The sequence below is a fragment of the Amblyomma mixtum genome, chromosome 1 (genome assembly GCF_055824585.1).
Source record: "Amblyomma mixtum isolate Tamu chromosome 1, ASM5582458v1, whole genome shotgun sequence".
Lineage (NCBI taxonomy): Eukaryota > Metazoa > Arthropoda > Arachnida > Ixodida > Ixodidae > Amblyomma > Amblyomma mixtum.
Genome location: NC_143012.1, coordinates 284,277,154 through 284,294,283, shown reverse-complemented (window position 1 = coordinate 284,294,283; position 17,130 = coordinate 284,277,154). Strand labels below are relative to the sequence as shown.

The window sequence follows — 17,130 nt, the reverse complement described above, 5'->3', positions numbered from 1 at the left end:
CTCGTGGAAAGTGCAAATTCTCATGATATCGGGTAGACCGAGATATCATGTTGAACAGTTGGTTGCCAGTAGCCTGTAATGTCGTTCTATTTTTCTGGATTTCTAATTTCACGCACTCCAGTAGCTGATCCTTATAGAAGGTAGAAAATCTTGTAACATTGAAATTGGTCAATAGATCAGAAGTGTAGCCATTGTAAGGGAAGTTCGCAACTGCTCGTATCGCATTCTTTTGTAGCGTAACCAACCTGCTGACTAACTTTTTGGTACCATAAGCCCAAACCAAATGACAAGAATGCGATTGAGATGCGTAAAGTGTATTGTGGGGAGTAGAAGCTTTCGTGCGACCGGTAAAAGTGTTTCACTTTTCTCAATACACCTACTGATTTGAATAGTTTAGTTTATAGTGTTGTTTATATTGTTTGGAATCACTGTATATATGTCAAATATAAGATCAATAATGAAGCTAACCAGCCACATTTTTACTCCGTCCAGATACTCTCATTTGCTTCTCTTCAAGGCAGAAAATAGTTGGAGGACTTCGCATGATTCTGTAGGATGCAAAAATACTGAGTGTTCTAAGGGGGTAGATGAATACTGCAAAGCATCGGTGCTCTAAGCACTGTAGTCTAATGATAAAAAATAATCAGTGCGTTTTTCTGCGAGTTCTTTTTCCTCATACTGCTGACCATCTCTTTTTATTTGTAGAGTGCTTTCCTGAAGCTTCGAAGAAATAAGTTTCTTCCTAGTTTCTTTAGAAACCGCAATTCAGTCGAATAGATGTCCATAATGATTTCGCTTTGCGTTTTTCAAGTACTTATTAAACATATTTTGAAATTTTCTAAATGGTTTTACACATGTGCAGCCATTAGGTCTAGTTCCTTTTCGTCCAGAGTTTACCAGCCGGTGTGCACCCTTATCATAATATTCAAAAATATTTATAAGCAATGCAGCAAAAGCAAACCAATTAGCAACCAAGAAAACGAGTGTAAAAAGTAACATCTAATTACCTTTAAGCTGATATTTGCGCATAGAATTTCATTTAGTGGGCGGGAATATGTGACTAAAAAAATAAGATAGTTGTCGCACTCACAAATGAAGGGAACACAATACCTATGGCTTAAGCCTTTGGGAGCTTGAATTTCCGCGAGTAATGAAACATTGTACATCACGCTCGCTAGGTTATCATCGTATACAATACTTCGCTCTGTTCCTTACTCCAGCTGTATCCGCTGCTCTACTTCGTCATGTTCGCTTCTATCTTCACTTCGATCACTTCTCTCTCTCTCTCTGCGCCCATCGCTTGAGTTAAAGCGCTCTGTCTAGCGAGGGAGCGTATGGCATGAAGAAAAGGGCTACAATAAAGAAATAAATGCAATTGCGAATATTTGAAGAAAAATCAAGAAAAGAGAAAAGACGAAAAAAAAGCTGAAATAGTGTGGCCTCCAAAGCGCGCGTCGAAAGAGCTCTGCACAGCCCTCAGCTTATGTCGTCGGGTGTCGCCCTCTCCTTCGCTCCCTTCACCACTCGTGTGGCTGGCCAGAAAACCGTCATTCCTCGCAAATGGCCCATGAGTGGGCCGACGCTATTGAGCGCATTCTTTCTCGCGCGCTCGTTCGCAGGCCACTGCGTGAACTGCTGGAGGCGTTGTGCGCAAGTGTTGTTAGCGCACCCACGAGGAGTGCCGGCCATAGCCTGCGGAAGTGGAAGCACTCTTAGCGGTAGCACCAGCAGCAGCACAGTTGCGAGCTTTCAGCAGCCCAGGCACGATGGCCGACGCGGCGCAATTTATGCAGCAGCCGTGGAAGCATACAAGCAGCGCGTTGTTTTGCATGGGGTAGTGTGCGCACGTGCTCGCCTTTCGGGTTCGCATGTGTCCTCACTGCTATATTTAATGGCATCGCTGGACGCTCCAACCTCCACTATTGTGGCGACGCATGGCTGACACGATGATACTCACAAATGAGTGCTGATCACTTCTTAGTATGTGCACTGTAGGTTTAATTTTAGTACGTACAATGGTTACTGTTCAGAGTTAGATTTTTTGCCCCCTAAAGGAAGTGCTCTTTCTGCGCTGATGATATTTAACAAGTGAAGCAGCAGAGTGCTCACAGCAGCACTAATTGCACCTTTTTTTTTTTTTAGAAAACTGCGTATTTAAGCTTCTGATCAAGATGGAAACGTAGCCGCACTAGCATGCCACAGAATGTAGACGACCAAGCGGCGTTCTGAGTCCCTTCAACTTCTCTTAGGTTGAGCTGCCTGGCCATTAAAACCGGCTTTGTCTTTCTACCTCCGTACTATATTGGAATATGGAGAGAAAGAAATTGCGTGACCCACCTTCGTATTTGAGCACCATTCTTCAAAAGTACGCAGCGCGTCTAGCATTGCATTGTTTATCTCGCTAAGCTCCTCAAGGCACATTCTTCTGTAGAAATGATCAATTCGCCCTCCGATCTCGTTTTTACTCTTTCCCATTCTCTTCTTTTCAACTTCAAGGCCAGCGCAAAATACATAAAAGACCAACGAGAGAGAAGACAGCACGGGCGCGCTTTCCGCAGTAGCCGTGCCTTCACCCCATGCCTTCACCGTCACTTGTAAAATAATGGCAAGGAGTCAACGGCAACACACCGCTTCCTATGAGGAGGGCTGCCCCTTCTTGTTGTTTGCGTCCTAACTGTACTACTTGTTCTGTTTGGGATATCAGTAGTTGTTATCCTCGCGGCTTTCGACTTTCTTGGGCGTAATTCGAAGGTGTGTGAAAGCAGGAGTCATGTCTAGCTGCAAGAAAAGAGTGCATGGATGAATATTTCAATTCACACGTGAAGCAAAGATCAGCTTTTCTATATGATAACATGTCATAAATCAGCGATTTACCTCGGCCGCAGGATGCAAAAGGTGTATTTTGATAGTGAACAGCAGTATGTGTAATGAGAGAAGGCGGGCTAGTTGGTGGTTGACAATGGAGTGCATATTGCAACCGCGCAAAACGACGCAGGACGAAGAGAGGAAAGCACAGGACCTGTAGTAAACTTCCTGTAGTAAACTTTAGTTGAAGTTCCGCGTCTTGTCCTGTGCTTTCCTCTCTTCGCCCTGCGTCGTTTTGCGCGGTTGCAATATGCACTCCATTGAACAACAGTAACCTGAATCTACTAGTGTCTTTTTTTTTTTCGTGATATGTGGACGCGCTTTCAACTTGATCTTGCTGTAACCTTTGTTTTATTTACATCAGAACTAAGTAAGTGTGCTTTGCCGATCTCCTACGAGAAGGTCTAATCGAGTAGTCGGGCAAATGACAGCAATACATTTTCCATAAAAACCCAATTCTAGGCAACGGCTGATATGGGCTGGCTGGTACACGTTGAGCAAGTGCATGTCTCGTTCCCTTTTGTACAGTCTTAGCGCTGCTGTATCCTTTTCATCGACCATAAAGACTTAAGCATCAGGATAAAATTTGAATTGAAAGAGTGATGGCTTTGAAAACGAGCCCTTGGCTGTCAAAGTAACCTTTGTTGGATTTCTAAAAGCCCTAGTTGAAGCCACGATTCTGTCTCCCATTTTGCAAAGGTAATGTTTACAGTATTCTCTCTCATCTTGAGCTTTCTTTCATGTCAATACGGGATGCAGGTTTACATGTATATTTACAGTATTCTCTCTCATCTTGAGCTTTCTTTCATGTCAATACGGGATGCAGGTTTGCATGTATGTTTACAGTATTCTCTCTCATCTTGAGCTTTCTTTCATGTCAATACGGGATGCAGGTTTCAATGGGGCATTGTGATGTTCTCTATTCAGCGCGTCTATATTGTGACGACAGATTGGACACCAACTTTCTCAACTCTGCGGAGACCTGTTGTGTGCGGCCGCCATTGTTCAGGTACACCGCCTTATTCTGTTGATAATCAATGCATAAGCGCGGCCGAGAAATTTGCCTCTCGTGGAAAAAGCACATTAGTCGATTCTGCATAACAAAAGATGTACAAGTTTGCAGAGCTTTCTTAATCATGAGGGGAGGTACTCATTACCACGACAAATAATGACTGAGAAGCAAGAAGGGCTGGAGTTTCGAACTGCATACACAGTCTGCTGTAAATTTCTGCCTAAACGTAGATGAAGATGTCATAGTCTCATTAGTGTATTGCCACCGCGACCGAGAAATTTCACGGTAATCACGGGTTAGGTTTGATTAGGCAAGGTTATGTTATTCAGTTGCAAAATACGGCTTAAGCAAGCCTTATGAAGAGACAATAGAATGACCTGATCATAGTTTGTTGTTTGTAATGCAATAGAATTAGAAGCCTCTTTGAGCTATAATACGTCGTCGGTAGCAAAATGCACCCATTGCTTCGAGAGAAGTGACGTCATCAGGCCAGAACATTCTCCTTGGCTAGAGACAACTTACGTCACCAGACCGGACCATTCCCGTTGAGTGGAAGAGAGTGACGTCACCAGACCGGAAGTGACGTCCATTGTGGTAAAGGCATCAAAAGCTGCTGATGCTATCGCATTGTCAACACGTTTTTATTCCACAGGTAGGCAGGAGTGAATACGAAAATCGCAAAAAATATGAACAAGACACTAAAATGAACGCAAAACCACATAACAAATAACATAACATAACATAGCATAACGCATAGAAGCTCTGACAGCGAAAACAGACAAACGAGCACATCCTTGGTAATGCCAAAATTTCTAAAGGTACTAAATGAGAAAGCAAGGTATATGTGACGACAAGCAATCACAAACAGTAATCAACACAGAACTGCATGCATCCTTCAATATACAAAGACATACTATAACTTTAACACAAGTGCAATAGTGTTTGCATGACAATAAAACTTGTTGAAAAGGCGACTACAAAGCACAAAAGCAAGCACGGAGCAGATTACAAAACATGTTAAGATTTTTTTACAAGTGCGTGCGTAAATCCATCGAAGGGTAGCATTCAACAGTTTGAGCTAAATGCATCGGCAGTGGAGAATTCAACAGTTTGAGCACCCAATGCATTCCAGATGCATCGTCTGGGAAAAAAACAAAAAAAGAGTTCTTGAAGAGGCACTTTTTACATGTGAAATCTTTAACCGTTCTATTTTTGATTAATCGGGTGTGTACGAGCACTCATTGGTTGAATAAAAAATTAGGTGTCACTGCGAGTTTTTTTTTTTTTTGCAACGTTATCAAAGATCCTCACTTGCCGTACGCTGTTTCTCTGGCGAGAAAAACCCTCGTCCGCAATATAAGTCTGTAACGATGAACAGTCTTTTAGCTGCTTGAACAATGTAGTAAAAATAACTCTAACTTCAGTCTCAGCCTTGGAATTAATTTTCGCTACCAGAGTTGCTATTGGATAGTCACTTGTAAGATCGGGGATTTTTATCCTACGTGCTCGCCTTCTGGCCACTATCATAAAAATTATTTGCCTTCTAGGGTAAAGTAGGGCAAATATGAAAAAGGAGTGTCATGCAAGAATGGGCCTGCGTCCTCGCGCCCTCTGATTTGCCTGAGCAATGACAGAGCAGTCTCTCGAAGGAAATTTCAAATACACAGTTTTCAAAATATCATCGTGTTCTCTCTCCCTTAAACGAAACCAGGAGCTGAGCTCGGCTGCTGACCCGAAAGAAGCGAGTTCGATCCCGCCCGCGGTGGTCCGATCCCAACGGAGGCGAAATTCTAGACGTCCGGGTACTGCGCGATATCAGTGCACGTTAACGATCCCCAGGTAGTCGAAATTTCCGGAGCCCTCCACTAAGGCGTTCCTCATAACCTGAGTCGCTCTGGGACGTTAAACCCCATAAATCTAAACCCATAAACCTAGACACAGAAACATGCTAATATACTTCGTCTATAGATTCTTCGTAATATAACTCGTCTATAGACAGTCTGTAAGCTCTGAATAGACAAAATAAGTATCGATAGGAAAGCATTGGAGTCTATAAGAATTCTAAAGACTTTATACAGGCTATTTTTATAAGGGTGATAGAGGAGATCCTGACGCGACCCCGAAGAAGCGGTGCCTTGTGGTTCGGCCTTAACAAATTAACGCCCTAACACATGCCGTTGGCTTTTCTCGTAAGGGGACTAGTAATACTTTCGCATCAAAACTATGACGATAGTTAACACCAGCATCATCATCATTAGCCTCACAACGCCCGCAGAAGAGGCATCTCCCATGTCATAACAACAGTATATTTCCAATGAAACAAATACAATCCAAACTAGAGAACGCTGAGCAGTGGAGCCCGCAGTCGTCCTCCGTCCAGCTCCACAGGGCTAACAAGTCCACTGCAGTCGTAATTTAAACTGTGGCTCTAATTACTGCATTCCACACGAAAAGCAAACGAAACCAATATTGCAGCAAATTTTCCGAGCCATTTTGCAAGCCCCATTGTCCGCATCACCCTTTCTTTCGTTCTCACTCACTCTCTTTCTCTCCCTACGTTCCACAGTGCACCCTCGCAGCGCACAGCTGGCCACAATGGTCGGACTGCAAACAATTTCAAAGCCAGACACATTCGCTGAAAAATAGGATGGTCAGCGAAGCTTCTAATCATGAGTGGGACGCAAAACAGCCAGATGCGAAGAAGACGGAACAACCAACCAAGAGTGTAATCAGAAGCGAGCGTACGCCGACTGCAAGAAACACCGAGAGCTGTTCGGAACGAGGAACGGGATTTGCAAAGTGCGCAATTGCTTCGTCTTTTGTTCTGCTTTTTCTTGGTTTTTTTTTTGCACTTATTGTTCAGAATCAGCACTGCGATGCTTGAAACAAGAAAAAAAACAGCTATGAGAAAATTAGCGTGGTCACTTGAATTAGGAGCACTGCGCGACAGGCAGGACACGGAGCCTGGGGAATAATTCCGCTGGAATATAATTTGCACTTGGTACCCGGCATCACGTCCGCGATATGTCAAAGTGTAATTTATGCGTTTTTCTTCTCGTCCTTTTCGTGGTCGTGGCGCTCTAGCACCGACGCCCGAGAACGAATCGGCGTCATGTTCTTCTAAGAAGAACTGTAGCCGGAAGCAGGCAAGCAGGCCACGACGCCTGCGAGATAGGAGGGGCTTCAGGGACGGTATAACGCCGTGTACGGTGCTCATCACACAGTTTTACTTCAGACTAAAGCAAAGCAGGCGCTTCAGGGCGTTTGCCCTTTCCTTGCTTATGTTTCCCGCGACAGTGACTATAGCGGCCGGCAGACCGGAAGCGGGATGAGCCGGTGTTGCCGCTGTCGCTACCAACTTCTAGCGCTCGTCATATTTCCTCACTATTGTGCTCTGAGCGTTAGTAGTTCTCTTAAATCAGTGTGGCTTGTGTTGTGGCTCAGCAGATACAGGTTCTTTCAGCTGCGAAAAGTTAAGCAAACATGCGAATGTGGACTTTGACTGGAGGCCCCAGAGCAATAAGAGTGAAAGCCAAATATGAAAGTTCGCTTCTGCATATGAAGGACGTATGAAATAATACTAAAATAAGTTTATTTTGACGGTATGTTGTAGAACAATCTGTAAAATACATACTGTTAAATGCTGGCCAAGGTCCAAAGTACCTTCACTATAAGACACAAAAACTAAATACTGTGCGTAATCGCTTAAAAAAACATAGAGGACAAAATGAAGTTCACTTCAGTCGATAGACTACGGCATTCTAACGGCAAAGCGATTCCTGTCACTGAAGACGGAACTTTTTGCGAACAAGACACCAAAAAAAATAGAGGTGTTGCCATTATCGGCCAATTTCGCAGGTCAGCTGCGTGTGTCGGCGACGATTTTGTTCCGCCGTTCCCAGAGACTGGTCTATACACTGCCATTCACTGTAAAACAGCAGCAACAAGTCTTTTTCGCTGTGGACGTCACTTTGTCTTAATCTTAGCGTGGGAAAGTATTAAATTTTCCTGTCAGCCACGAACGGCATCTTTGCCGCCGGACGAACGTAAACATACGCAGAAAGAGCCAGTGAATAAGTTTATGCGAAGAACAATAACCGGGTGGAGTCTTCCACAGATTAGCTTCATATCTCACTTCCAATGTTTCCCACGCAACTTGAGCAGCGACCGGCTCATGCAGCCAGCTAAGCCATCATCATCATCATCATCAGCCTGACTACGCCCACTGCAGGGCTAAGGCCTCTCCCATGTCTCTCCAATTAACCCTGTCCTTCGCCAGTTGCGGCCACCGTATTCCCGCAAATTTCTTAATCTCATCCGCCCACCTAACTTTCTGCCGCCCCCTGCTACGCTTTCCTTCTCTTGGAATCCAATCCGTTAACCTTAAGGACAAGCGGTTATCTTGCATTCGCAAGGTAACCCAAAAAGAATTACCCAAACAATGCATTCAGACTCTCCTTCAATATCAGAAAGCCGCAAATTTTCCTGTCAGAGCTTATAAATTCTGTTCTCGTCTCTTCCACATGTGTTTTTGTGTTTTTTGCGAAGAATAAACCTAGACTGTCATAAGAACCAATTTTTAAAAGCTAGTGGGTTAAGCATGATATGGAAATAAGAGAGTAGCGATCTACGAAAAGGGCTTCCTCTTCAGTAAACATAGCTTGAATCAGCGCCCATCTCATAACGAATGTCTTGTGTCCTCCCATCAAAAATAGCGCTGATTTTTTATTTTAGTATATGCGCAAGCTGACGTCGGCTTTTTACGTTTTCTCTACCGCCATTACTGCAGATACCTATGTTTCTTGACTAATCTCTTGCAAAAACAAATCGTAGCCAGAAATTGTGGACATGCGCTTTTTAGACAGGAAGTTGGGGATGAACGCAGTTTTTTTATGTATTGTAAGAATCCCTGATAGCTTTCAATAATATCCTCAGATATCTCCTAGGCAGGCTTGCATATATTTTGCTCTTAAGGTTTTTGCTACCGTAACAAACGTACCCAGCCAGTGGTACAGCATGTATACCAGGAGAAACGCGTAAACTTTCCTCCGGAATAAGTTACAGTGTATTTCCAGCTAGGTCAAGGTGCCCAATAACGATAATTCGTTACGAACTGAAATTCAACACGTTATTCTCAAGCAGGAGGGTTTTAGGTGTCTCGTTTCGAACTGAGGCAATCTTCAAGGGTCCTGTAAGAGCAAGTAATTTTTTATCGAACAGATTTCCGCCTATTCTTCCAGGAACAGTTCTCATAAAATGAGAAGCGAGAAATTCTTTAACGCTAGTTGGAAGTAACACATTCGCAGCCCTTTCCCTTCGCTCAGGTTCCTCAGAGTAGCACCAAACATTTTAATCAGAAAGTCTCAGCACTTGGCATACATTGGCATGAAAGTTTGCCTACAAACTAAATATGAAAGCGAGTACAGGGTGTGCAGTTGGCATGTCGTGCATTCGTAACACTCGGCAGTAGATAAGTAATTACCTGCTCAGTAAAATTTTATGCCTACGCTACACTGAGAAACAAACCGCCGCAGGGTTTCTCTATTCTTGAATTTCTGATGCAAGGAACTTGTGTTATAGCAAACCGAAGCAAATTTCTTCCCCGAAGAAAGTATCTCCACTCTCCTACTGCAGCTCCTTGCGCCTGCATTATTACCTGTCAGGTTCTACACGCTTAATTAATGCTTGAGACGTAAAGATCTCTTTAGCACGTGGCGACAAGCCGCCATTAGCGCCACTTTTTTTTCTTCTCCCTAAAGATGTCGAGAGGATTAAAAATAGTATTCCCCCTCATCCTAATTACCTGTTAGCCGCGCCTAGTTATCCACGCGTTACTAAAGTCATCACGATAAGAAGAACACGGTAAGGAGAAAGCGATAAATGCCTGCAAAGGCAAAGATCGTTTTGTCGTTTATAAAGAAGCGGATGTCCTATCTACTCTGACACGTGCTCGTGCACCAGCAAGGGCAGCACAGGCGTTCTCTAATCTAGTGTCCCGCTTACCACGTCCCTTAAATCTTTGATCACCCTCTTCCTGTCGCCACTTTGATCCTGATTCAAGAGCTCTCCAAGCTTCCTGTGTCATCGACGGCCCGCTTTTCACGGCTGAAACCACCCTTTCGTCTAATTACGTCTAACGTGAACCCTTTCGATACGAGAATTCTCGTCTGCCACAAGGGGAGCCTCTCTTGGTCCATAAACGGCGCACTGGTTACTCGCAATGATGTTAATAAGCGTGAGTCAATGGCTAAAAGAAGCATATATTTTCTTCTGTGATACATTTGTCATGCCATTATGGCTGGCGTAGAGTTAGTTCACAGAACTAACATTGCTAATTGCTGAAGCGGCATGTGTATGCAGCCTGCAACAAGTCCAGGGCTAAGTGATGTTGACAACAATTAAGTTTAAGGTGCGTAAATTGTTACAGAACTAACTTCCATTTGTTTAATGCCTTATTAAAGTGGAGCAGATTATGGAGCCGTGGGGCAGGCGACATTGTGATATCGGAGTGACGGGATGATTGACGCTTGAACGTGAAATAGGCAGTAGGTGGAGGAAACAGTACTATGAACTTGTTAGCATGACAACCGAAACAGACATTGCTTTTGATTATAGAGCAGTCAAGGAATAAAAAGCAAGACATATTAAATAATTAAAATTTTTTCACGAAACATTTTTTCAGAAATGTCCTGAAAGGCGGAGCCAAGAAAAGATTAGGCGCTCAACGCCCTCTCATACTCAGTTCGAGATATTCACATCTCTTGTGTCCCGCTGCGAGTTTTGATGATGCTCGGTTCTCCATGCCTTGCTTCCTTAAAGGCTTTTTCAGTTTTCTTTTTTAGCTTCTGATATCTTTATTTTCATCCGTCTATATGGTATTCCTCGCGTTGTCCTATATAGACATCATTTTCAACACGTTTTCCCTGCATATATATTTTACTACTAAAAGTTGTTAATATAAGCTCTACCGCGATGGGATTACCATACCTATGAACCTGCGCACAGAAGCAATGCAGCGCGAGCACTAGTCACGCACCCATGACCACTTCGCAATTTCTGCAGCTCAGAGTACAAGTCGCGCGTTGCTAACATATTAATAGTTCGTTTTTCGTTAGAGCACCGCTGCTAGCGCTAATGTTGCAGCAAGATCACGTCACTAGGCCATGTTCACCTCATGTGTCCGTGGCCGCTTTGTATTTTTTTGCGGCACATAGTGGAGACGGCGTGTGGGAAGTGCAGCTTCTACGCCATTGCAGATATGGGGCCGTCGGATCAGCCGCAGTCATCATTCGAGATGCGGCGTGCTTGTGAACGTGAAAAGAAGCGTCGGCACCAAATCCAGCCGTGCAGAAGGCTTCGGCGTGAAACCGAAAATCTCCGCGGATGAAAGCAGCGCGTGTTAGATGCTATTCCAGGCTTAAAGAAAGAGCATTTGGACTCCTTGGCTGCGCTGGAACTCTTCACGTAGCCGCCGCCTCCTAAACGTGTGCTGCAAAATGAAGAGCGTGCTTGCAATTTATCCTTAATGCGCTGGTTGTTACAGCCACCTATTCGTATTTTAAGGCGAAAGCCTTTTATGGCTCATATTCGCGGTGTCCGTCCGTGTGCTGGAGTCATGCCAACTGTGGCCTCTCCTGCGCGCAGCTTCGCAACCTCCTCCCCTCCTTAGCAACCGGTGCGCCGGTGGGGGGCGCAGCTGTGCATAGCAACCGTGACGTCATACAGTAGCGGTAGAGAGAGAGAAAACTTTTATTGCTTTTTCAAGAGATTCGCGGAGATGAAGACTTCTTGGTCGTCCTGCTTGGGCGCTGGCGACTTGAGTCTTCGAGCAAGGGTGGGCCCTCAGTCCAGGGCTCCACTGAGTCGTGCCGCTTCAACAGCGTGCTGTACCAAGGCCCTCTGGACCTCGAGCTCGCTGCTGGAGAGACAGCTCTCCCATTGCTCCTCACTCGGTGTTTGATAATTGTGGAATGCTATGTTTCTTTCGCACTCCCAGGTAATGTGATAGAGTGTAGGTGTACCGCCGCACCAGGGACAGTCTGATCTGAATTGCGTTGGTGACATTTTGCTGTATATGTACAGGTTAGGAAAAGTGTTCGTCTGTAGCCTACGCCATCCTACAGCCTCTTCCCTAGTCAGTGCTCTGTGTGGTGGTGGATACCTCAATCTAGTTCCCCTATAAAGTTGTAGGGTCTCTGCGTAGCCTCCCTCGCACGCGAGTAGCCGTAACTCCGGGTAGAACGAGCGCGCGAGCGTCGGCGGTGGCAGCTGCATCGCTTCCTTCGCCAGACATCTGACTGCAGTCGAGTCAGTGAGACGCATGGCTCCGAAGCGGCCCAGTCATTCCGCGCCAAGAGGTTCGGGGAAGCGGCAAGGGGTTGACCACAAGGCTTTCGCCAAGCACACTTTAGAATTTCCAAAGTGTCTTCGGTAATTTTTCAGCTCTTACGTAGTCAAACCGCTAAAGACTGCTGTTATGACTCCACTATTTTAGGGAGTTTTGAAACGGTCACATTTAGAATGTCCAAAGAATATAATGATACAGAATATCTCTATGCACTTCAGCCATGAAATAGGGGGTACACGGTTCTTGCTTCCATCAGACAATACTCAAGATATTGAGCATATGGTCTTCAGGCATGGGTACGGCTTTCGGAACTGTCCTGTAGCAATCGCTTTCAGCCCATGAAATGACCAACTCAGGTCGAAAATTTGCAGATTTAAGTTATGCGCTGAAGCGCATTTTGTTGAACACGTAATCACTACAATCTTTTGTGATACTCCGATCATCTTTTTTATTTCAGCTCCATAGTTTTCAAGGCTACAGATAGATTGCCTCTTTACCGTATGGTGCTCCTTTTTAGAGGAAACGAAAGGGCGAACGTTTTCTTTGTTTTCTCCTAATGTGGCCCGCAAACACTTCGAGTTCCGCTATGCTTAAATAGAACACTCCAAAACATTAAATATAGGACACTGGGTTTTTCTGCGGCTCACGTCTGTCTTCTGCCTGGATATAGCGGACGTCACGAATATATGAGAAAGGAAAAATAATGTTCACTTTACAGAAAGGCATTTGTTAGACTGCTTTGATTATACCATGCTCCCACGTGCCGCCAAACTAGAAATGTATGTACATGTCGCAAGTGAAAGTTGAATTTTTCAGTAGTGCCAGGAAAAGAGAAGAAAAGACATTCTACACTCTTCCAGGACAAACAGTGGCTGTATTCATAGCACCACCCCAAAATAAAAGCCTTGTCTCATTCTCCTGTTTTTCAAGTTCAGACCGGCGGCGAGAGAGGTACTATCCGTCCAGGAGAAGTCCGCAGTAGAAGATGCGACATGTCTATAGGCAATAGTAGTCGAAAGAGAACTCTTAGAGTACACATACACGACTGGAAGCGCTACGACTCTGCGAAAAGCGGCAGTAAGTTACTTCCCGGCTCCTTCGAACGACGACAACGGCGCCGAGACCTGAGCGCCATCTCTTGACGTCCGTCTAAAACGCAGTCAGGTCAAACCCGGGTCGTTCGCCACCAAAGTGGTGTTCCTCAAAAGTATCTTCTAGTGCGTTTACTGTCTCGTTAGTACTCTTTTTGGGCTTTGTTAGTGCTAAGAAACAAGAACGCATTCCTCACGATGCTGATGACTAATAAGTAATAACGCACGACCTATAATCCGGCTCCTTCCAGTATTTTATGTATTTCTTACTTCAGGTATACCTATTACTTCAAAAGCTATTCAAGCTTTGTTCCCTTAGTGACAAAAGAGCAAGATGCTTATCAACTAGTAATGGCGTCACATGCATGTATTGGCTACTAAAGCTATTGTGCAACTCGTATGGGCTACTCACTGCACATGGAAACTCTTTCCTTTAGTTATGTGTAGAAATTCTTTCTGGCCTCAACTTAATGCCTGTAAGAAATGCTCTTGTATTTAGTTTTTCAGGCGAAAATTGGAGGCTAAAAATTTCGCTGGACTGCATACTCCTTGAAATAGCGCATTTCTAGCGCCTTCAACGGGCTGCATAGTTATATTTATTGCTTTTTTTTTGTTATGGACGACCACACTGCGGTAATGTCAATGGAAAAGAAGTCTGCTATCATGGGAGAATGAACGACTTTCTGTTTTTTGCTCTCGCCTTTTGCACAGCAAACTGTCCACAGAATGCGTGCATGCCGCATATCTTAAGCTTCTCCCTCACTACCACTTACCTCATGCTGCGACCGCATCAGCAGCCAGGAGTTCCCTTTCTTTTTAACTACTGCTCTCCCGCATTAGGCTTCAGAATTTGACAACTCTAGGCTCTATACGTTTCTCTTCAATGTGACGCAACAATACGTAGCGAGTGTAAACATACGAAGTCAAACTGCAGCATCTTCTTAGCTACCACAGCAAATACCTCACACTTTGTCCAGCGTATTGTAAATAGCCTTTCGTAGCAGTGGAACTATTTATGATTTCTGCATGCTTCTTTACCTCACAGCTGCAGAATAACAGTTTAGCTTGCAACGATACTGTATTTCACGGGTACACATAACCTTTCATAATTTCTGAAAGAAGCCAACAGCCACAGAAACGAAGGGGCACAGGGGATTTTTTTTACATTAATTTATTTATTTTGTGGTGTTGATCAATTTAGAATATTACTGAACATGTCATCGCTTAAAGCTAATTGATTAGAAAAGCAGAAGAAAAAACAACCACTGCCGCCGGTGGGATCCGAACCCACGACCTCCGAATTACGCGTCCGGTGCTCTACCTCTGAGCTACGGCGACGGCTGTCAAATCTTCTGCTTTCGGGGGTATTTATGTTTACAAGTAACCTAACCTTGAGAGTGTTCATCAGCGCCACCCACGTTCATAAGCGGCGGACGTAGAACGTCCTGAGTAACCGCAGGTAGTGACATAGAACGTCATCGAACGGAGAGGGTGGAAGCTGCGTGAGAACCCTCTTATGCTTCCTATGGAGTCAAGGCTGCCAGAACCGAGGCCCTCGCTAAGCAATTAAGCAAACAAGGGAAGGGGAATGAGGGGCTCGTTATAAATATGAAAGAAGCCAACAGCCACAGAAACCAAGGGGCACAGGGGATTTTTTTTTTACATTAATTTATTTATTTTGTGGTGTTGATCAATTTAGAATATTACTGAACATGTCATCGCTTAAAGCTAATTGATTAGAAAAGCAGAAGAAAAAACAACCACTGCCGCCGGTGGGATCCGAACCCACGACCTCCGAATTACACGTCCGGTGCTCTACCTCTGAGCTACGGCGACGGCTGTCAAATCTTCTGCTTTCGGGGGTATTTATGTTTACAAGTAACCTAACCTTGAGAGTGTTCATCAGCGCCACCCACGTTCATAAGCGGCGGACGTAGAACGTCCTGAGTAACCGCAGGTAGTGACATAGAACGTCATCGAACGGAGAGGGTGGAAGCTGCGTGAGAACCCTCTTATGCTTCCTATGGAGTCAAGGCTGCCAGAACCGTAGCTCAGAGGTAGAGCACCGGACGCGTAATTCGGAGGTCGTGGGTTCGGATCCCACCGGCGGCAGTGGTTGTTTTTTCTTCTGCTTTTCTAATCAATTAGCTTTAAGCGATGACATGTTCAGTAATATTCTAAATTGATCAACACCACAAAATAAATAAATTAATGTAAAAAAAAAATCCCCTGTGCCCCTTGGTTTCTGTGGCTGTTGGCTTCTTTCATATTTATAACGAGCCCCTCATTCCCCTTCCCTTGTTTGCTTAATTGCTTAGCGAGGGCCTCGGTTCTGGCAGCCTTGACTCCATAGGAAGCATAAGAGGGTTCTCACGCAGCTTCCACCCTCTCCGTTCGATGACGTTCTATGTCACTACCTGCGGTTACTCAGGACGTTCTACGTCCGCCGCTTATGAACGTGGGTAGCGCTGATGAACACTCTCAAGGTTAGGTTACTTGTAAACATAAATACCCCCGAAAGCAGAAGATTTGACAGCCGTCGCCGTAGCTCAGAGGTAGAGCACCGGACGCGTAATTCGGAGGTCGTGGGTTCGGATCCCACCGGCGGCAGTGGTTGTTTTTTCTTCTGCTTTTCTAATCAATTAGCTTTAAGCGATGACATGTTCAGTAATATTCTAAATTGATCAACACCACAAAATAAATAAATTAATGTAAAAAAAAATCCCCTGTGCCCCTTGGTTTCTGTGGCTGTTGGCTTCTTTCATATTTATAACGAGCCCCTCATTCCCCTTCCCTTGTTTGCTTAATTGCTTAGCGAGGGCCTCGGTTCTGGCAGCCTTGACTCCATAGGAAGCATAAGAGGGTTCTCACGCAGCTTCCACCCTCTCCGTTCGATGACGTTCTATGTCACTACCTGCGGTTACTCAGGACGTTCTACGTCCGCCGCTTATGAACGTGGGTGGCGCTGATGAACACTCTCAAGGTTAGGTTACTTGTAAACATAAATACCCCCGAAAGCAGAAGATTTGACAGCCGTCGCCGTAGCTCAGAGGTAGAGCACCGGACGCGTAATTCGGAGGTCGTGGGTTCGGATCCCACCGGCGGCAGTGGTTGTTTTTTCTTCTGCTTTTCTAATCAATTAGCTTTAAGCGATGACATGTTCAGTAATATTCTAAATTGATCAACACCACAAAATAAATAAATTAATGTAAAAAAAAAATCCCCTGTGCCCCTTGGTTTCTGTGGCTGTTGGCTTCTTTCATATTTATAACGAGCCCCTCATTCCCCTTCCCTTGTTTGCTTAATTGCTTAGCGAGGGCCTCGGTTCTGGCAGCCTTGACTCCATAGGAAGCATAAGAGGGTTCTCACGCAGCTTCCACCCTCTCCGTTCGATGACGTTCTATGTCACTACCTGCGGTTACTCAGGACGTTCTACGTCCGCCGCTTATGAACGTGGGTGGCGCTGATGAACACTCTCAAGGTTAGGTTACTTGTAAACATAAATACCCCCGAAAGCAGAAGATTTGACAGCCGTCGCCGTAGCTCAGAGGTAGAGCACCGGACGCGTAATTCGGAGGTCGTGGGTTCGGATCCCACCGGCGGCAGTGGTTGTTTTTAATCAATTAGCTTTAAGCGATGACATGTTCAGTAATATTCTAAATTGATCAACACCACAAAATAAATAAATTAATGTAAAAAAAAAATCCCCTGTGCCCCTTGGTTTCTGTGGCTGTTGGCTTCTTTCATATTTATAACGAGCCCCTCATTCCCCTTCCCTTGTTTGCTTACTTTCATAATTTCTGTTAAGCGCAGTA

The 17,130-nt window shown here is 44.8% G+C and overlaps 1 non-coding gene across 1 annotated transcript; it reads right to left on the bottom strand.

Moving 5' to 3' along the window:
• Positions 1-15,079: 15,079 nt before the first annotated feature.
• Positions 15,080-15,151, bottom strand: TRNAT-UGU (transfer RNA threonine (anticodon UGU)). The gene has a single exon. It is a non-coding gene; the product is annotated as a tRNA-Thr (tRNA).
• Positions 15,152-17,130: the final 1,979 nt, after the last annotated feature.